The sequence below is a fragment of the Dama dama genome, chromosome 20 (genome assembly GCF_033118175.1).
Source record: "Dama dama isolate Ldn47 chromosome 20, ASM3311817v1, whole genome shotgun sequence".
NCBI lineage: Eukaryota > Metazoa > Chordata > Mammalia > Artiodactyla > Cervidae > Dama > Dama dama.
Genome location: NC_083700.1, coordinates 102,212,588 through 102,233,828, shown reverse-complemented (window position 1 = coordinate 102,233,828; position 21,241 = coordinate 102,212,588). Strand labels below are relative to the sequence as shown.

General features: G+C 51.0%; 1 protein-coding gene across 3 annotated transcripts in view; it reads right to left on the bottom strand.

Moving 5' to 3' along the window:
- Positions 1–10,421, bottom strand: part of RIMS3 (regulating synaptic membrane exocytosis 3) — a 37,036-nt gene extending 26,615 nt beyond the window's left edge. For 2 of the 3 annotated variants that reach the window (XM_061122261.1, XM_061122260.1), the window contains exon 1: positions 10,292–10,421. The gene's annotated coding sequence lies outside the window, so the exon portion shown is untranslated. The remainder of the gene's footprint in view (positions 1–10,291) is intronic. The other variant, XM_061122262.1, reaches the window with a different exon arrangement.
- Between the last annotated feature and the right edge of the window lie 10,820 nt (positions 10,422–21,241).

The following is a 21,241-nucleotide window of genomic DNA, read 5'->3' as shown; positions in this document are numbered from 1 at the left end:
AGGACTCTTTCTAAGAGTGAGCAGAGACACTACTAACAACCACACCACAGTAAGTTAAGACTGTCCCAGGCAAACCTTAGCCCTGGGGGATACTGGATCCCCCCAAATATTCATTTGGTCCCTGTCCTCCCTTCCTAGAAGGGGTGGTGGAACCGGCAGGTGATAGGGACAGCCTAGCTCAGCCTCAGAAGCAGAAGCCCCACTACGGATGTGGGTGGATAGAGAAATCTCTCCCTCTCTCAGCCCCGCTTTAGCCTGAGAGCTGACGCCCCCGCCAGGGACGCGGCAGCACCACGGACAGCGCCGCCACTTCCCTCCCCCCGCCCCCCCCCCCCACCCCCACCCCCACCGCGCGCTCCCTGCTCGTCTGGCCCTATTTGGTCAGGGCCACGGCTGGGTCGGATCAATATTTCATGGAGTAAGGGGCTCCGGTTACCAGGCCCGCTCTGAGCCGGAAGGCGCCGCCTGTGCCCGCCTTCTGCCCTGGGGACCCTCCCAGGGAAGCCAGCAATCCTCGCGGCCCCAGCCCAGACAGACACCGCCCTCAAAGCCCTCCGCCTCCCCGCCCTGCAACCCCGGCCCCGCACCCTCTCCGAGGCACAAAGCCCCAGGTGCCTGCCACATGCTTGCACGCAGCCACTCAGACACACCACACAGCCAGACATGCACTCTACAAAGATTAGGACATACACAAAACAACAGGCACACACCACACCCAGCACGCAAGCAACCGAGACACACAGCACATACACATAGACACACCAGATGCCTCACAGACACACACTACACACAGACACACTCACCACAGACCCAAAAGCACATCACACAGAAGACACCCTGCCACTCACACACACACACACACACACCGCACAGAGCCTCCCCACAGAGACCCTCAGACCATCACTCAGAGCTCCATTCACCATGCGCACATACATACAAAGTCTCTCTCTCTCTCACACACACAATATATGCCTTCACAGAGACCCTCAGACATTTGCCATGGATACACAAGCACATGTCCCACAGGACCCAGGCCCCCACCCTCCTGGAGCCCAGGCCTGCCCTCCCACTGTGAGCATGGGGGGGGGGGGGCAGGACTTACCCCTGCCCACCTGGCCCTGGTCTTGAACCCTAAGGATACATCCTTTGTGTCCTCTGAGGGGCCCCTCAAGGTCACTGTCCAATCCCCAGGGGCAGGAGTTCAGCGGCACAAAGAGGTGGGAAAGGGGACAGCAAGCAGAACAGGGCCTTTGAGACCCCAAAGCCTCCTGGCTTTGCTGTGTCTGGGCCTTAAGCTTTGGGGACAGCCTCACCCTCAACCCGCGGCCTCAGCCCTGTCTGGGACTCCAGCCCTCTGGGAGGACTTGAGGCCTGTCTTGTGCATGGAGGTCAGGGGGACTGTGGAGTCTGCAGCTCCTGTTCCTCCCAGGAGTGCCCAAGTCCTGCTCAGAGGCAAGGGACACCCATCCAGACACCCCCAATTCCAGGAGTCCCCCTCTCAAGCAAGGTGGAGGACAGTGGCCCACATTCTTCTATCTACACGACAATCATGGCAGGATTCTCTGAAAGCACCCCATGCCAGGGCACTGTGTGAGGAGAAGGGAGTAGGCTGGCACAGTATAAGACACTCCCAAATTCTCCAGGCAGATGGAAGGGAGCTTAAAGATTATCCAGGTCCACATACTTGATGTCTCTGGACAACTTCCCAGTCTTGCACTGTCTACATAACACCGTGTGTCCCTCAGTGATTTATGCCAAATCTCCATACCCCTGTATGGCTCATTATTTTCTTGAAATTGACACTATTAACTTAAATGCATTTATTTTACATAGAAATTTTGCATGACTATGCAGAAAGCCAGTACCAATTTTAATAAATAGTAAATGACAGTAAAATAAGTACAGTGAAAACAAAGATATATTATTAAAATTTAGCTACACAGAGCTGCCAGTCAAGATCTCTGCAGGGTTTTTTTGTTTGTTTTTTTTTACTATGCCACATAGTTTGCGGGATCTTGGTTCCCCAGCCAGGGATCAAACCCAGATCCCTGCAGAGAAAGGGCTGAGTCCTAACCTCTGGACTGCCAGGGAATCCCCAACATCTCTGTTTAAAGAGGAGGGCAGCAAACGTTGGAAAGTTGTCAAAGACACACCACCATGGCACCTTCTCCCTGGGACAACCGTGGACTTGACAGAGTTGAAAGGGAGCCAGTTTTCTCAGTATGCAAGCCAAGGGCGGGCAGTAACACATCCATGAGCTACTCTCCGTTCTCTCTGATGGTAGCAGGCCCATGTTGGGAAGGAAGCTCTAGGCCTGCCTGCCTCCTGCAGGAGCTTGGGTGGCACAGAGGCCAGCTGGCGCCCTGTTGCCACATTCCATTCTGGTAATAACAATCCTTAAAAATTGCTAGGTTCTCTCCTATTTACGAACTGTTCTTACACCTACTATCTAATACAAGCCTCACGGCAGGGATGACCATGCCCATTTCTGAATGAGAAAATGAGGTTCTGAAAAGTTAAAAGTCTCCCAGAGCCACACAGCTACATGGGGTAGGTCCACACGGAGGAGCCCCTCAACTCCTAGGCAGATGCTTTTTCTACCCTGCCTGCATCCTTCCAACCCATAGTTGAGAGCCCTTGCTCTGAGCTGGCCCCACACTGGGCAGTCGGGAGCAGACACAGTAACCTGGTGTCTGCCTGTGAGGCCCAAACAATCCTGAAAGGCAAAGGGGCAAGTGAGTAAGGAGCTACGGTTAAGAACTTTCCCTTGGGAGTCACACACTGCTGTCTGTCCCTAGCCTGTAAATGTCACTTCTCTGAACCTCAGTTTCCTGGTCTTTAAAATGGGGATAACAGAGACTTTCCTGGTGGTCCATGGCTAAGACTCTGTGCTCCCAGTTTCAGGGGGTCTGGGTTTGATTCTGGTCAGGGAACTAGATCCCACGGGCTGCAACTAAAGATCCCAAATGATGCAATGAAGATGGAAGATCCTGCATGCCACAACAAAGACCTGGATCAGCTAAATAAATAAATACTAAAAAAAAAAAAATTAAATGTGGATAATAATAGTATCTATCTTATAGGGTGTGAGGGTTAAATGAAATAATACATGTGGGGGCTTCCTTGGTGGTTCAGTGGTAAAGAATCTATCTGCCAAGGCAGGAGACACTAGGGAGTTTGATCCCACATGCCCAAGAGCAACTAAGTCCATGTGCCACTATGCATCTGTGCTCTAGAGCCCAGGAACCTCAACTACTGAGCCACACACCCCAGCTCCTGAAGCCCTTGCACCCTACAGCCCATGATCTACAACAAGAGAAGCCACTGCAATGAGAAGCCCATGCACTGCAACTAGAGAGTACTTCCCACTTGCTGCAACTAGAGAAAAGCCCAAACAGCAACAAAGACCCAGCAGAGCCAAAGTAATTTTTAAAAATTTTTAAATAATAATAATGCATGTGTATAGAGTCTGGTACAGAGTAAGTGTTCAAAAAACTGCTTATTACTAGGGAAGTAAAAGACTAGAAATGATACAGGTAAAGAATGCCTGATGGCGAGAAATGAAGGCATGCATGGTGCTTCACTGAGGGGAGGAAACGAGTTGAGTTCTAGGAGATGAATATGATTCTGGACGAGAGAACTGTCCTGACTGCTCATGTCCTTCTCAAGCCTTTCTCTCTACACTAAAGAGAGGTGAGAAAATCAGGGTCTCACCTCCCTAACTCTCTGTTCAGGCCTCTGAATGACATTTGACAGGTTCTTCAGTTCCTGCCCTGGGTACTACTGCTGCCTCAGGAAAAGACTCCCCTTACAGTCAAAATCCCAGGTCTGTTTTCTCCAGATGCCACCAGATAGAAAGCTTGGGGCCAGGCCCACCTGGCACTGTAAGGATTATAGCAGATGTCTCTTGAAGTACTTGCCCAGATAACTGACAGATAAGAGCCGTGTCTGTGTGTCTGACTTTGTGATCCTTCCCTGCAGGCTGCAGTTGATTGGACCAAGGTGGGCACCTGGCCTCCCCAGAGTCAATCAGATCCTCTCCTGGGAGTCTGGACTTGGGTCTGCCAAGCCCTGGGTTCTATCTCTGAATGTAGCTGGAACTGAAGGATGAAATACAGGAACTATAGGTGGCCCCCATGTCCGGAAAAGCAGAGAAAACCCAGCAGGTGGAAAGAGAAAGGCGAAGGCAGTCAACAGGCACAGAAATCAGTTGCTTCCATTTCTCTTGGCCAACAGGTCTCACCTTCTAGAAGCTAATGATTTTCCTAGTCCTCAGTTCCCAGGAACCCCTTGTGTCCTCATAAGAAACTCTTCTTTATTACTGAGGCTGGTTTGAGTGGGTTTCTGTTTATAAGCACAGACCTAATTAAGGACAGGGGGGAAGCTGGAATCTGGACGCACAAAGATGAACAATCACTGTGCCTGCACCGGAAGAGCTGGGCTTCACAGGAGACTAGGAAGAAAAGATGTGGACTCTGTGCAGATATGACTGAGGGTGGGGGACTCGGCTCAGGAAGGGCCGGGAGGGTTCCTGGGAGGCTTCACAGCAAAAGAGGCAGCTAAGCTTGGTTTTGAAGAATGAAGGATGTTCTCCAGGGAGACAAAGCAGAGGTGGGGAGGCATTCTGGGCAGGGGGAACTAGAAGGGCAGAGGCACAGAGGCACAAAACAGCCTGATGCGTTAGAGGACCAGGAGTTCAAAGTGCGGGGAGGGGGTAAGAGGGGAGACGAGGCTGGAGGGGGTACAGATCATAAAGGGCTTTGAATCCCATGCTAAAAAGCTGAGGCACTTCCTGCCCTCAATGGGGAGCTATTGAAGTATTTTAAGTAGCAGGGGGTGACAGGGTCAGTTCTGTGTTTTGGGAAGATCGCTCTGGGGTTGGACAGGGAAAGGCCTGGAGAAGGCAAGCCTGGAGGCAGAGAGACCAGTTAGGATGCTGCAGCAATGATTCATCTAATCCTTTCATTCATAGAACAACTCATTGTTTACCTACTGTGCGCAAGGACCAGGCAAAACTAGATTCTTGATCCCACGGAGCCCACAGTCTAGTGAGAAAGAGGGACGAGGAAAAGCAGGTCAGGTGTGACGAGTGTCGTGAAGAAGTACAGGGTCCTATGGAGGCGGCTGATGTTTAGTTTCTGGTTTAGGCTTCTCTGCAGAAATGATGTTCGAGCTGGTACCTATCTGAAGGAGATAGATAAGGAGGGGGAGGGCATTCCAGAATGAGGGGACAACAGCCGAGGGAGAGGGCGAACGGTACAGACGATCCAAAAAGGTAGGCAAGGACCAGATCTCATTACAGCCTTGCAGACTACGTCAGTCTGGCTTTTATTCCAGGAAATCTTGGAAGGGTCTTAAGCAGGGAAATGACAGAATCAAACATTTATCTTTAGAAGATCACTCTGACTACAGTGTGAAACATGAAATGAAGCCGGGCAAGAACAGAAACGTCAGGAGACCAGTTTAGGAGGCCGTCACTGTGGTCCAGGTTGAGAGCTGAGGCTGGGCTGGAGCAGGGCAGTGGACAGAGAGAAAGATGACGGAATGGGGAGGGAGTCAGGAGAACCAGCAGCACTTGCTGAGGACCGGCTGTGGAATGTGGGGGTGAAGGAGAGGGAGGTGTCCAGGAGGACTTCCAGCTTTTCAGCTTGAGCAAGTGGGTGGCTGGTGGTGGCAGAGACAAGCTGGGGACACGAGGCAGAGCAGGTGCCAGCAGGCGGAGCTGGGGCCCGAGTGTCCACCTGAGACTGACGGTGAGCCATCTAAATGTGGTCCATGAAGCAGTCAGACAGGTCTTGAGCCCAGAAGAGATTAAAGTCAAGTCAAGGAGATTACCCGGGAGTGGGGGAAGAGTGGGCGGTACAGGACAGCTATGAGGAATCGTGGTCACAGCAGGGCCTGGGAGCAGAGGGACCAGAAGCTCTGAGCTTGGAAAATCAGAACCGTGAAATCCAAAGGCCACCTTTCAACCCTGGGAAGCATCTGGCTTCAGCTCCATCTCTCCTGGCCAAGTATCACTTCTGGGCACAGGCACTTCCCGGCTGAGACAGCCCTCCCTTCCCCACACACCTCCTTCCTTCTCGGCAAACTTCGAGTTATCCTACAGACCCAGCTCATCCTGGTGAAGACTTCCCTGGTCCAGGCATGTGCTCTTCCATCTGACATCCTGGGGCTGGAACCCCAGCTCTGTCACTTGATGGCTGTGTGACTTTGGCCAAGAAACTGACTCTCACTCTCACCATCTATACAATCTCCCTACCTATTTCATAGGGCTGTTTGAAGATGTCAAGTGCTTAGCAGAGAACCTAGCACACAGTAAGCACTAAATAAATGTTACTATTATTAACATCCCACCCACCTTGGGACAGTTAGTCATGCCCTCCACCTCACACCTCCTCCATTTGGGGACTATTTGCAGTCTGTATTGCTCCCTGCCTCTTCCTATTCCAACCTCGTTTGTGGGGCCATATAATACGCAGGGCCCAGTGCTAAATGAAAAACAAGACCCCTTGCTCAAAATTATTAAGAATTGCAAGATGGTGACAGCTAAATATTTAAATGAAGTGTGGGGTCCTTCCAAGCACAGGTTGCCTTGTGCAACCACAGACTGGTGAATCCAGCCTTGCCCCCACCCCCTGCCCTGGAGTCGGGGTCAGCCTCAACGCAAGAGTTAAAATGCCAACTGACATTGCAAAAGGGTTTTGTGATTTCCATTTGGAATTTTGTTTTATCCTTCCTATGGACACATAACATCAACACAGCTGAGGATACTGAAGATCAGAGACAGGTGTGCCTTGCCAGAGGTTCCCCACCCCCATGTACTGCAGAGCTGGGATGTGAATATACGCCTGCCTGGTGCCAAAGCCCTGCCTCTTATGCTCTGGTTCCCCAGGGAGGTTGGGAGAACATGGGCCCAAGAGATAAACTTCGTCAACAAGGCCCAGAGAGAGAGAGCTGAAGGGACTGGGACTGGCCTCCTCCCCCCCAGAATGAATCACATAAACAACTTGCTCCCTGGGCACCCAGGCTGCTGTGCAGGGAAGGGGTATGAGAGGGCAGAAGGTCACCCCCAAGAAGGCTCTGCCTGAGGGCCACAGGCCTCAGTCTGCACGCTCTGGAAATCAGCCCTTGCTCTTTCTGCCTCAGAAATCTTTAGAGGCTGCCATCGGCTTCAGGATAATTCCCAAGTCTTTAGTGTCCTGCTAGACAGACCAGGAGGTCTGGCCTGACTGTGCTGACTCCTGTCCCCTCCCTCCCCTCTCCTGCCCTCCCCACCATGCCAGGCCTGTTTCTGCAACATCAAGGCCTTAGCACACCCAGTTCCCTCCTCCTCTGCCTCCTCAACTCCTTGTCATGCTAGCCTACCTGCATCTCTTTTTTCCAACACATGGCACATGTGTTATTACCTGCTCTGGGCCATCTCTGGCTAGAACGCCCACTCCATGGAGGCAGGAGCTGCCCGACACACAGAGGTTAGTGCATCAGGTGTCCTGCAACAGACGCAGAAGGGCCCTGTACTCTTTCTCCCCTTCCCCCCTCGCCTCCCCAACCCTCCTTTTCTTGTCCAGGCATCCTGAACTCAAGGTGTGAGGAGCCCAAATTTACAAATACAAGAGAATCATCACATAGCCTGCACCCTCCATCTGTCAGTCCTGGGCTAGGGGCTGTTCATCCAGTTACATTGAATTCACCAAGCATCTTCCAGATGGGGTGGGGCAGTATGGATGTAAATGATTCCTATTTTCCAGAGACGTCTGAGTCCTGAAGTATAACAGAGGCTGAAGCGGAGGATGTGGGTCCTGAACCCAAGAACCTGGAGTCCTCTCTGCCTCTGTGACTCACTCACTGTTCCCAGGCAGCTCACCTCCAGCCAGAGAGCAACTGTTTCTAACTCGTGGCCTCAGTTCACACACAGCCCGGGCAGCATATCTCCTTTGTCAGATCAGCAAAACACCAGGGCAGGAGACAGCTTCACTGTCACTGAGAAGCCAGCACAGAAGGCACCCCTCCCCTGAGTTAACAAGATGCCAGTGGGGGAGAATCACGCCCCGGGTCAGCCAAACAGTAGAAGGGGAGACACCCCTAACTGGCAGCACAATGCAGATACAGGAAGCATTTTCGCACCCCAAATCAGCAAAAAGGCCAGTGTGGGAGACACTTCCCTATCTCCCGCTGCATGTCTTGGGTGTATACAAAGTCCTCGAATGTGGTGCTCCCGGAGTAGGGTAGGAGATTCAGTGGGGCTGGATTTCGGCTGCTGCCCAGGGCAGACAAGGCTGCAGCCTGGGAGTGGGAGAGACCCTGGTGAGAGTTCTCACATGGCACTAATGAAATCAACCACCAGCCTGCCCCCTCCTCCCCAGGGACCCTCCAGCCTCCAGCTGATGCAATGCCCGGGCCAGATAATTGTTTTCTTCCCTCCTTAAAGGGCCAGCTGCTGTTCCAGCTGCAGGCATCACCCAGACCCCTGACAGACCCCACAGAGCTTAGCACCTGGTTAGGGACAGGGCACGCCCAGAAAGGAGCAGCTCAGCCCTGGGCTCCGCACAGTAAAATCCAATTATGTACATACAGAGAACCAGAAGTGGCTGTGGGCGAGGAGGGAGGGAGAGTTCAGGCAGAGACAGTGCCTGGCCCACTGAGACCTCACGCCCCAAGGGATGGGATCTTGGTCCCTGCGGAGTCCTCAGCCCTGGGCTCCTGTCTGCCTGTCCCGTTGGGTCCTTGGCCCTGGGCTTGCTCAGGAGTTCAGCAGTTACCTACTGAGCTCCCCTGAGTGCCAGCCTCTGTGCTAAGCAGCTCAAATCCACCATTTCATTTTCTCCTCCCAGCAGATCTAGAAGGTGGGTATGTTTTACTGAAGGAGGCTCAGAGAGAAGTGATTTCCTCAATAGCGCATAGCCAGAAAGTGGCAGAGCCTGGGTTGGAAGCCAAGTTTGCCTGACTCTGGGCTTCGTTCCCTGCAGAGGGTAGGGTAGGTATGGAACCCCAGGGCTGGAGGTCTCTAAGCCAAGCATCCGGACAGAGGGCGGGGAAGGGGTCTGTGGGCCCTAAACAGGCTCTGAAGGACACAGAGCTTGGGCTGCGCACAGATTTCACAGACCCTTCCTTCCCCCCGCCTCACCTCCACAAGAGAATGCCCCATTAGGCTGCCCACATGCCCCCAGGGATAGTTGGCAGCTGCCTGATGACAGACTAATTGGTGGCTGGCAGCAACGGTGGGGCTGGTTAGTTAACCCCTTGGTGACCAGGCCTGGCCCCAAAAGGCCCTTGCCCCACCACTTCAGGCCCCAAATTCAAGGACCCCAGACTTAAGTCATCATGCGCAGAAGACTGGACCAAAAGGGTGGCAGCCTTCCTCTCTCCATCCAGACCACACCCCTGGGGCGGGAATTGGACAGTGATCTTCATCCAGGCTCCCCAGCTGCAAAGGGCCACATCCAGAGAGCCCCCAGGTGGCAGGGCAGCCAGCGTCCCTGTTCTCTGGCCTTGGGACGGCATTGCTCTCCCCAGCCAGGACCACGGGGGCTATGGTCCTTCCCTGGGTTTCCAGGCCCAGGGTGCTGGGAAGAAACCCCTCCTCAGGATGGGTTGTCCAGAGAAGGTGATATGGGCATAAGTCCAGGCATCCTGGGGCCAGGAGGTGAAAACACCCTCCTCTTGAATGAGAGGATGCCCAGTTTGTGCACCAAGGGTCTTGCCAAGCCTCCTTGAACCCTGGATTCCCCACCATGGATTAACCAACTGCCTTTCCTGGCTTCCCAGGAGTCCCCTCTCCCCACGCTAGGGCTGGAGTGGGCATTACCCCTTTTCTTTATATGGGGTGGGGGTGGGGGGGTCCTCTAAGCACCACCATGATGTCTCATTGGAGGAAAGAGTGGCCAGCTTCTCAACCAGGGCACAGGCAGCAAAAAGAAAGGCAGGCTGCCTGCCAGCTCCCTTTCCAGGATAGATTTTAAGCACTTTCCAAAAATGCCATGGAAGGCAATGCTGTTGAGGAGCAGGGGCCCAGGTGCTCTGAGCATCAGCAAAGAACTCAAGACTCTGGGGCCCTCTACTCCATTTTCCGGGCTTCTCCAAACACCTAATGTTCCCTTCCCAAACCTTAGCCCCCACCCGAGTCATTACACACACTGTCATCCTTCCCGAAACCCCCGCCCTAGACCCTGAACACTTAGGTCCCTACGTGGCGCCTCACCATCAGAGACCCTTCCCCCGCCCCGTGGTCCCCCGGACCTCCGCCATCCCCTCCCCACATCCATTCCTAGGCAAGCAAGGCCTATCGACTTACCCGGAGGTGGGGCCGGGGTCCAGACAGGGAGGGGTCTCGGCTGGCCCCGGAGACTCCGCAAGGCGGGGCAGGTGCTGCCCCGGGACCCCGCCCCGCGGACCCGGCGGTAGGCGCGGCCCGGTCCCAGGCGCGCGGCGGACTCCGAGGGGCAGGGGCGCGGGGCGGGGAGGGGCGACGAGAGAGGCTCACGGGGGCATTGCCCGCCACCGGGCCGGGCACCTCCGCTCCGCCCGCCTGCGCTGCCGGCTCCGCAGCCGCCACGGTTCTCAGCCGCCGCCGGGTGCAAAGCCCAAGCCCCGGCTGGCGGGAGGCAAAGAGGGAGGCGGGGCCTGGTGGGGGCGGGTGGGGCCATTGAAAGGGGCGGGGCCGGTGGGGCAGGGCCTATGGTGGTGGGCGGGGCCTAAGGGAATCTGGAGAGTCTCGGTTTGCCTGGTTGGGGGCGACCTACGCTAATAAGGCCTCGAAGGGGCGGGGTCAGAGGACACCCCAAGTCTCTACTTTTCTCCAGAAAGCTCCTGCTAATGCTTGTCTCCCGCCCCCTCCTCCGCTCCCACCTCTACGTCTTTCTGTTCTTTCCCATCTTCCTTCTCTCTGGGGGATCCCCCAGGACTTTACTGGCACCACGAGACCCCTGTCAACCGTGGACCAGATCCAGGAATGTCGGGTGGTGAGAGAAGGGGGAAATGATCTACAAACTTCAAATCCAGTTTACAGATGCAAAACCCGAAGCCCAGAGAGGAGAGAAGGCTTGCCCAAGTGCCTGCTATGAAGAAAAAGACTTTACGGTGTCCCTTTCAGACAGAGGGTAAGAGAGGAGTGTCCTGCCCTGAGACCCAAGTTAACTCCCTCACCCTCTGCTCTCCTCTTCTTCTAGAGCAGTGGTTTACAACTTAGGGTAATTCTGCTCGCCCTAACTCCAGAGTGTCTGGAGACATCTTTGGTGTTCACATCTGAGATTGCTACTGGCATCTAGTGAGAAGAAATGAAGGCTGCTGCAAGACATCTACCAATGCACAGGACACCCCCAAATGTCACTAACGCCAAAGCTGAAAAGCCCTGCCCTAGGACTTTGCCCTCGGCCTAACTGGAGCTTCCAAGTGGGCTCCCCGAGCACTGGGATTCAAGGACACTGTATACAGTCCCTCCTAGAGTCATGTCTGTCCCATCTTCCTGTGCCTCATGTTGCTCAGCTGGTCAATTCCAGTGTTGCTCCAGTGTTTTGGGGGACTCCAGTGTTCTAAGTTCACTGATTTACAGAGGTGCCAGTATTATTACTATTTGCCTTCCTAACTGTTCCCTGAAGGCAGGCAAAGCAAGTAGTCTCCCAGCTGAGGGCATGGATTACAAAGTGACTGGGGAATGGAAAGGTGAGGGGGAGGGGGAAGGAAAATGACTGGGATTCTTTAATAAAAACAACCCTCCTGGGGATGGTGGAGGTGAAGGACAGGGAGAGCAGAGTCTGTGACGATGTGGAAGAGATGGGAGGAATCCAGATTGCTCTGTGCTCCTCCCATGTGTCCCATCACAAAGCCATGTAAACCAGTGGCTCCCTTGGGAATTGAGGTCCCTTTGCACATCTGATGAAAACTTGGACACTCCTTCTGGAGAAATGTGCATATGTACACTTCTACATAATTTCAGGGACTCCAAGGCTCCATAATGGCTTCTAGAATGATTGGGCAGCTGGTAGAGGGAGGGATAGAGGTTGATCTTTAAGTGCATGTAGGAGAATAAACATGTAGGGACAAATAAATAAAGCTAGAAAGAAGGAATGAAAAGGCATTTGCCTTACCTGATTCCCCCCACCCTCCGCATTGCGCAGCTTGTGGGATCTTACTCCCTGGACTGGGGATTGAAGCCGTGCTCAGCAGTAAAACTGCCCAGTCCTAACCACCGGATGTCCAGGGAATTCCTGCACCTTACCTGATACTAAAACATGGTTAAGAGGCTTCCCTGGTGGCTCAGTGGTAAAGATCAGCTCGGCCCATGCACAACAACTATTAAGCCTGAGCTCTAGAGCCTGGGAGCCACAACTGTTGAGCCCATGTGCCGAAACATCTGAAGCTCATTCTGGAGCCCGTGCTCTGAAACCAGAGAAGCCACCACAACGAGAGGCCTTTGCGCCGCAACTAGAGAGTAGTTGCTGCTCGCCGCAACTAGAGAAAAGCCCAAGCAACCACAAAGACCCAGCAGAGCCAAAAATAAATAAAACAAAAACCATATTCTAAAGCCAGTGTATTCAAAGCAGCATGGTATTGAAGCAGACCTAGAGGAATCAGTGAAACAAAATGGAGAGCAGAAATGGACAACCACACAGGGGAATTTGGTGTTGGATGAAGGTAGAACTTCAGGTAAATGAGAGGAAATTCAGTATAGGCCTTTTAACAAATAGGTGGACTATCAAGCAAGTTACTTGGGAAAATATGAGAAAGCTGTGTTCTTACCCTACACGGGTAATATAAATTCCAGGTGGCTCCCATATTTAAATAATAATGCCATAATGTACCAGAAGAAAAATAAGTGAATGTTTTCACAATCTGGGGGGATGGAATGGAAAAGATTTTTCTAAGCATGGTGAAACCTGTACGCCAAAGGGTGTACATTGATAAATTTGACTATAAAAATTATAAAACTGTAAAAATTTGTGTAGAGAAGTGTGATCATATTCAAGTTTGAAAGACTTGAAAGACAAACTGGAAGGCCTACATTCCAGGCCCTCTTCTCTTGCCTCTCTGGCCTGCCAGCCCCTCCCCCAAGCTGCGAAGGGCATGAGCAGAAGGGACGGACGTGACTGTGACAGTCAAGGCAGAGTACATCGCGAAGGCTCCTCCCACGGCACCCTGGCCAGAGCCCACCTGTTCAGGGGCCGGGAAGCCCCGGAAATCCCAGCCTGGCCATCTGGGTCCGCAGCAGGTGCCTTCGCACAGCGGAGCCAGTCTGTGCCAAGGCTGCTCACCACTTCCCTCGTGTGGCCGCAGTAGGAACTGCAACCTTCGATTCCGCTCATGCCGCTTGCCGGAGTTAAGGCTGGAAGACTTTTCTTAATGTAAATAAGAGTTAGATCTTTTGAGGAAGCTAATAATGTTCCAGGCCTTGTGCTAAACACTTAACATAGACTATTTCCATTGACCCTTAAAACAGCTCTTCTAGGTGGGTCCACTGTATTATCATCTCCATTTGACAGATGAGGAAATAGAATTTGAAAAAAGTGACCTGTCCAATCTGTTAAGTGGTGCCATCAGGATTCAAGGTCTGACTCTTGGCCCTACATTTAATGCAAGAAAGATAAGTCCTTGGAGAAACCAATAAAACAACGTTGTTGTTTTTTAAATTAACCTTGAGCCTGGCCTTATCCCAGGTGCTGGCAATTTAGAATTGAGAAAAACAGCCATTAGGAGAGACAGGCAGAGAAACATTTCTGACCCAATGAATCCTGGAAACAGCAGAGAACATGTTAACCCCAGGAAGGGGTGGAGGGAATGGGGAGGGATCCCAGAGATGTCCTTGAAGCTGAATCTTGTCGAGTTTCAAGGAGAGGTGAAGGAGTGGAACAGAACTTACAAGTATCCTATGAGAAGGAAGACTGGGGCTTTGGGGAGGAGCTGTTGGGATAGCTGGAGATGAGGTGGGACAAGTATACTTGACCAAGCTAGAGTTTGGGCACAGAAGATTCAGGGCACAAAGATTTTGAGAACTTTTCCATATTTCTGTTGATTTGGTCTAGGGACCACCTACTCTGCCAATCCAGCTTGCCTGGTTCCTCCCAGATGTTCCCCACCTGGGGTCAAGGTGCAGGTTGCCTAAACCAGAAACCTGGGAGTCAATGTTGACTCACCCTTGTCCTCAGTTCAGTTCAGTTGCTCAGTTGTGTCCAACTCTTTGCAACCCCATGAACTGCAGCACACCAGGCCTCCCTGTCCATCACCAACTCCTGGAGTCCACCCAAACCCATGTCCATTGAGTCGATGATGCCATCCAACCATCTTATCCTCTGTCGTCCCCTTCTCCCCCTGCCCTCAGTCTTTCCCAGCATCAGGGTCTTTTCCAATGAGTCAGCGCTTCACATCAGGTGGCCAAAGTATTGGAGTTTCAGCTTCAGCATCAGTCCTTCCAATGAACACCCAGGACTGATCTCCTTTAGGATGGAGTGGTTGGATCTCCTTGCAGTCCAAGGAACTCTCAAGAGTCTTCTCCAACACCATAGTTCAAAAGCATCAATTCTTCGGCGCTCAGCTTTCTTTACAGTCCAACTCTCACATCCATGCATGGCCACTGGAAAAACCATAACTTTGACTAGATGGACCTTTGTTGGCAAAGTAATGTCTCTGCTTTTTAATATGCTGTCTAGGTTGATCATAACTTTCCTTCCCAGGAGTAAGCGTCTTTTAATTTCATGGCTGCAATCACCATCTGCAGTGATTTTGGAGCCCAGAAAAATAAAGTCAGCCACTGTTTCCACTGTTTCCCCATCTATCTGCCATGAAGTGATGGGACCGGATGCCATGATGTTAGTTTTCTGAATGTGGAGCTTTAAGCCAACTTTTTCACTCTCCTCTTTCACTTTCATCAAGAGGCTCTTTACTTCTTCTTCACTTTCTGCCATAAGGGTGATGTCATCTGCATATCTGAGGTTATTGATATTTCTCCTGGCAATCTTGATTCCAGGTTGTGCTTCCTCCAGTCCAGCGTTTCTCATGATGTACTCTGCATATAAGTTAAACAAGCGGGGTGACAACATACAGCCTTGATGTACTCCTTTTCCGATTTGGAACCAGTCTGTTGTTCCATGTCTAGTTCTAACTGTTGCTTCCTGACCTGCATACAGGTTTCTCAAGAGGCAGGTCAGATGGTCTGGTATGCCCATCTCTTTCAGAATTTTCCACAGTTTATTGTGATCCACACAGTCAAAGGCTTTGGCATAGTCTTAAGGCAGAAATAGATGTTTTTTTGGAACTCTCTTGTTTTTTCGATGATCCAGCGGATGTTGGCGATTTGATCTCTGGTTCCTCTGCCTTTTCTAAAACCAGCTTGAACATCTGGAAGTTCATGTTTCACATATTGCTGAAGCCTGGCTTGGAGAATTTTAAGCATTACTTTACTAGCATGTGAGATGAGTGCAACTGTGCAGTAGTTTGAGCATTCTTTGGCATTGCTTTTCTTTGGGCTTGGAATGAAAACTGACCTTTTCCAGTCCTGTGGCCACTGCTGAGTTTTCCATATTTGCTGGCATATTGAGTGCAGCACTTTCACAGCATCATCTTTCAGGATTTGAAATCGCTCAACTGGAATTCCATCACCTCCACTAGCTTTGTTTGTAGTGATGCTCCCTAAGGCCCACTTGACTTCACATTCCAGGATGTCTGGCTCTATATGAGTGATCACACCATCATGATTATCTGGGTCGTGAGGACCTTTTTTGTACAGTTCTTCTGTGTATTCTTGCCACCTCTTCTTAATATCTTCTGTTAGATCCCTACCATTTCTGTCCTTTATTGAGCCCATCTTTGCATGAAATGTTCCCTTGGTATCTCTAGTTTTCTTGAAGAGATCTCTAGTCTTTCCCATTCTATTGTTTTCCTCACCTCCATCCAATTAATTTCAGGGCCTGCCCTGCCTACCTCCTAATGCTCCCCAGGTTCCCTGTCTGCTCTCCACCACCATGGCCACTCCCCTCCTCCAGAGGGCCATCCTCGCTCCTGAATCCAGCTGTTGAATCCAGTGACTGGGTCTCACCACCTCCAGACCTTCACATACGTGAAATCCGTCTACAGCAAATCTGACCACCTTCCCCCTCCTATGGAAAACACTTTCACTATTACATATGCAAATGGGTAAATAATGAGGTCCTACTGTATAGCTTAAGGAACTATATTCAGTATCCTCTAATAAATTCATAATGGAAAAGAATATGAAAAAGTATATATGTGCAACTGAACCACTTGGCTGTATATCAGAAATTAACACAATATCATAAGTCAACAAAACTTCAATAAAATTTGAAAAAAGAAAACCCTTTTTATCAATTCATTCAACAAATATTGAGCAAGCATTTGTTCCATGTCGAGTAGTGAGGACACAACAATGGGAAGGACATAGAATTTAAAGCCAATTTGGGTGCCAGACATCAGGCGAATGATTACAAGCTGGGATATGTGTCAGAGGAGGGCCTGACCTAGAAAGGGAGGTCCTAGAATGTTCTCCACGGTATCCATCCAAAGTTTGAATAGCAGTCAACCAGATCAAAGAGTCAAGGATGGGGTAGGAATTGATGCAAAAACTCTGAAGGTGCTCCTCTGAGCCTTAGTTTTCTTATCTGTGTAAGAAGATTAACTGAGTCACTGTGTGTAAAGTCCTCAGAACAGGTCCTAGGATATAATAAATTTTCCATAAGTATTAACTATAATAACAATAAGACTTATTATTATTTAAACGGAGAGCCATTGTAAGTATATCAGCAAAGAATTACATGAGACTAGCATGACTGAACGACTTCACTTTCACTTCACTTTCACTTCCATGCATTGGAGAAGGACATGGCAACCCACTCCAGTGTTCTTGCCTGGAGAATCCCAGGGATGGGGGAGCCTGGTGGGCTGCCGTCTATGGGGTCGCACAGAGTCGGACACGACTGAAGTGACTTAGCAGCAGCAGCAGCACTTTTTAAAGATCATTCTGGCTGTAGGAATCATGGGTTGGAACAAGGAAATAATAGATTTGGAGGGGTTAATGAGGAGACTTTAACAGGGGTTCATTGAGAGCTATGGGACATTTAAACTAAGGCAGCAGAGGGGACTTGGAGAGATTCTATGATTTAGGCGGTAGAAACTACTAACCTTGAAATTTGATGGGTGATGGGATGCTATAAGGGGTGGCAAGGGACCTCCCCACGTTGTGACCCTGGCAGCAGGGGATGGTGGTGATGTTCTTTACTAGGTGGGGGAGGCTGGAGCGGGGCCAGGCTGGGGAGATGCTGAGTCCAGTTCTGGACGTGTTCAGGTTCAGGTACGTTGGAGTAAGCTGGAAGACAAGCTGTAGAAGCACCTGGTTAGGTCTGGAGTTCAGAGAAGAAATTGTGTTGGGAGACATAAGACTGAGCTTGTTGGCAAATACATGAATATTGTGACACAGTCAATCCATCTGGAAAAGATGGGAGGAAGGAGATAAATAAATGATTTTTAAGGTCTCTCCTGGTTCCAACACATGTAGGATTCCTAATGCTGAGGTTGGTAGTACTCCAGAGACAAAGAGAAAAAAACCCGCATGGCCTGAACTTGGCAGAGGCCCCTGGGAGGCTGTTTGTTATTCTTTCATCTGACTTTCTGTTACTGAGCAGCTACTATGAGCCACATGCTCTGCTGGAGACGGAAGGGTCAAAAGACCCAAACCCTGTCCTCAGGGAATTCACAGCCTAGTGTGAAAACAGAAAGGGCAAGAGCAATTCCAAAATAGGAACTCAAGTGCCCTAAGGCAAGCCTGGGAGACCTAGGGATGCTTCCTGGAGGAAGTGGTATCCAAGGCAAGAGTGGAAGGTGAGCAGAAGAAAAGTGTGTGGAGAATCTGGGCAGAGAGGGTTGTTGCCGTGGTTATCTTAAAGGTTCTCATTCTTCTTGGGTTTTCCACTTTGGACTCTACTGGTGCGCCCTGAGAGTCCATTTCAGATGCTGAAAAACAGACACTACTACTTGCATCTCTCAGGCTGTGTTGAATTCACCTTCTTCTCCTGGATCCTTCTCCTCAAAACTCTTCCAGCAAACTGCACCCTCCCTGCCAGGTCTTGGATGAGGGTGGGGCAAGAGAGGTGCCCAGGGTGCAGATTTAGGGAGGCACTCACTCTTAGGGGCATGCAACCTGCTTCCCTGATCACACAGGTGCTGTTCACATGTGGATCCTTCTGTTTACAGTGACCCTCCCCTGGCCCCCTGAATATTCATTGGAAGGACTGATGCTGAAGTTGAAGCTCCAATACTTTGGCCACCTGATGCCAAGAGCTGACTCATTGGAAAAGACCCTGATGCTGAGAAAGATTGAAGGCAGGAGGAGAAGGGGACAACAGAGGACGAGATGGTTAGATAGCATCTCTGACTCTATGGACATGAATTTGAGCAAGATCCAGGAGACAGTGAAGGACAGGGAAGCCTGGCATGCAGTCCATGGGGTTGCAAAGAGTCAGACACAGCTTAGTGACTGAACAACAGCAACCTCCCCACCCCATCCTACTCCAAGGCTCAGTTCAGACATCAACTCCTCCTGGACGTCTCCTGCTCTCCACAGTCCTCCCCCTGCCTCCTCCCGAGTCCAAGGTAGTCCTCTGTGCTCACAGCATGGTGAAGACTGCACAACACAATGGTTGCCAGAGCAGGCCTTGGCATCAGAGTCCTGCTGTGCTGTTTATTATCTGCGAACTACTCTCTGAGCCTGTTTTCACTTGTGTCAAATGTGGTACCAACTTCACAGGAGAGCTGTAAAGATTAAATGAGAAAAATGTTTGTAAAGTGATCTGGCGTGATTGGTACAGGGAACTCAGTAAGTGTTCGCTATTATGACTTTGTTTATATTTCCTTCTAAAGCCCTCCTACACTTAGAGATGTAATTTAATTATTTTCCTGTCTCTGTCTTCACTATATCATAAGTTCCTCCGGGCAGGGAAGAGGAGTAGGAGGGAGAGATGAAGGAGGAGGAAGAAGACCTTCCTGGATGACATTTAGCAGGAATGAAGTCTTGTCTGTGATGTAACTCAAGGAGAGAAATGACAAATCGTCTGGGAAAAGTTCTAGGCAGGAAATCTGGAGCCTTGGGCTCGAGTCACATGGCTCCAGGGATGGCACAGTGTCCACTTTGAGGAAAGGCCGCCGGGACCACAGACCCGGTGGGGCTCAGGTTTGGACCATATGGCCCCTCCGACCTCTAGATGTAGCAGATGGGGGCCAGCCCTGAGCCAGGGATTACCATCTCATGATTAGCTGGTGACCTTTAACTAATAGCCCAGCACAGTCATCTGAGACAGGCCAGTTAGAGGCTCTCTTGAACCAAGGAACAGAAAGAAATTGTCAGGTGACAGAGGGAGGTGAGGTAGGGAGGTCAGGCTCCAGCGAAGCCCTGAGCGGAGATGAAGAGCAGGGACCAGCAGTGAGCAGCAGCCCGGCTGGAGGGAGGGAGGAGCAGGACTGTGCAGAGACCGGGAGGCTGTGAGCAGGGAGTCCTAGAGCTGCCTCTGGCGTTTGGATGCCAGTCCTTGAGAGAAGCTCCTTTACCGAGCCGGAGGGGTCGGTTTACCGTTCCTGGCCACCTGATGAGTCTGACTCCACTTATCTTGGCAAGTCTCTGCTCCTCACTGGGCCTCAGTTGGCCTAGACCATCCTTAAGGTCCTCCCCAGATGGATGCTCCCTTTGAACATAACATGCAGTGGTTTTTAGGTTGTGGACCACTGAGTTCAGCATTAGTTAAGCATGCCCACGGTACCCTGGGTCCCTAGAGAGCTTAGTGGCGGGCTGAGGAGCCTGGAGGAGGAGCCCAGCACACAGCTGGCTTTGAATCCGAACCTCTCCCTTCCGCTGCATCCTTCGTTGGATCACAGAAGCGAGGAACCAGCCTGGGTGTTTCTCCAGTGTCTTTTGGCTGCTGGGTGCCCTACCTGTCCCCGGAACACTTTCCTGGACCTGTGTCAGCCTTCAGAGGATTTCAGCGCCAGGTCTGCGCCAAAGAAAGTACCACTCCAGGAAGAATTTGAACAAAGAAAGTTTCCTTTTTTGGTGTTAAGATCTCCTGCCTTCCAGCTGTTTGGCTTTCAGCCTGTGCCCTGCCTTCATCCCTCGACACTAACGACTATGTTGATAATAACACTTTCTTGCCTTTTTATGGGGCTTTGTACTTTTCAGGGCCTTTTCATGCTTGTTGACTTATTTGATACAGAAACCCAGGGAGGATGGGCAAGAAGGAGGGATAAAAGGTAGCACCTATCATTTCTCCCATGCCATCTATCCCCTTAAACCAATGTATTTTAAAAATAAATTTAGAAAAATTATACCTTTGTTCTTTTTAATTTTGTTTCTGCCACGCCACCCAGCTTGTGGGACCAGGGATCAAACCCATGCCCCCTGCAGGGGAAGCTCGGAATCCTAACCAGTGGACAGCCTTTTCTGCTCTTTAACAAACAGATGGAAACGTTGAGATTGAACTTGATTAAGTGATTTGCCCAAGATCACAGAGCAAGTTAGTGGCTGACTGGGTTTAGGAGGTTTCCAATCATGGATCATAACTTGAGTGGGACTTGCCTAACACCATCTTGCAAGATGCTACTGGCCATGGCAAGGTGCCTCTGAGAAAAGTGGTGTTTTGGGCACAGCTGCTCCTTTGAGGCTTCCAGGAGTCATCCACAATCTCACTTCTCCAGGCCCTCAAGAGACTTGACTAACCCCTGGTGGCCTGGATAGCAACAGGAACCCACAGTAGTAAAGGTAAGACATAAGGATTCAGTAACAGTTCCTCTGGTATCAGTCAGGATAAATGCCATTGGAAGAGTCTGTTTTCTTGTTTTGATTGAAGAGCACTTGGGGAAGCGTAACACAGGAAACGTTGAGAACTGCGGGTTTGTCTCCTCTGAAAAAGAGGATGCAGAGGTGATAGTTCCTACCCCTCCTCCCTTCCTAAACCTCATTGGCAGCCAGGGCACACCCTTTCCCCACCTGTCCGTGTTGGGCCCCCTGCCAATTGTGTTTGTTTTTCTATTCCCACCTCATCATTCCAGAGCCCATCCCTTCCAGCCACAGCATGGAGTCAAGTTATCTTGGGAGGCAGGCAGTAAGTTCTCCATCACATGGTTCTAATAGGTAAAGATGAGGAAGCAAAAGGAGCGTGAGACTTTCTCTGGGCTCTCTCCAGGGTCCCCCTTGCTCCCGTCCCAGTGTCCCAGCAGGGGGCTTAATTGCTGCTCTGTGGCATCACCCAGCTCG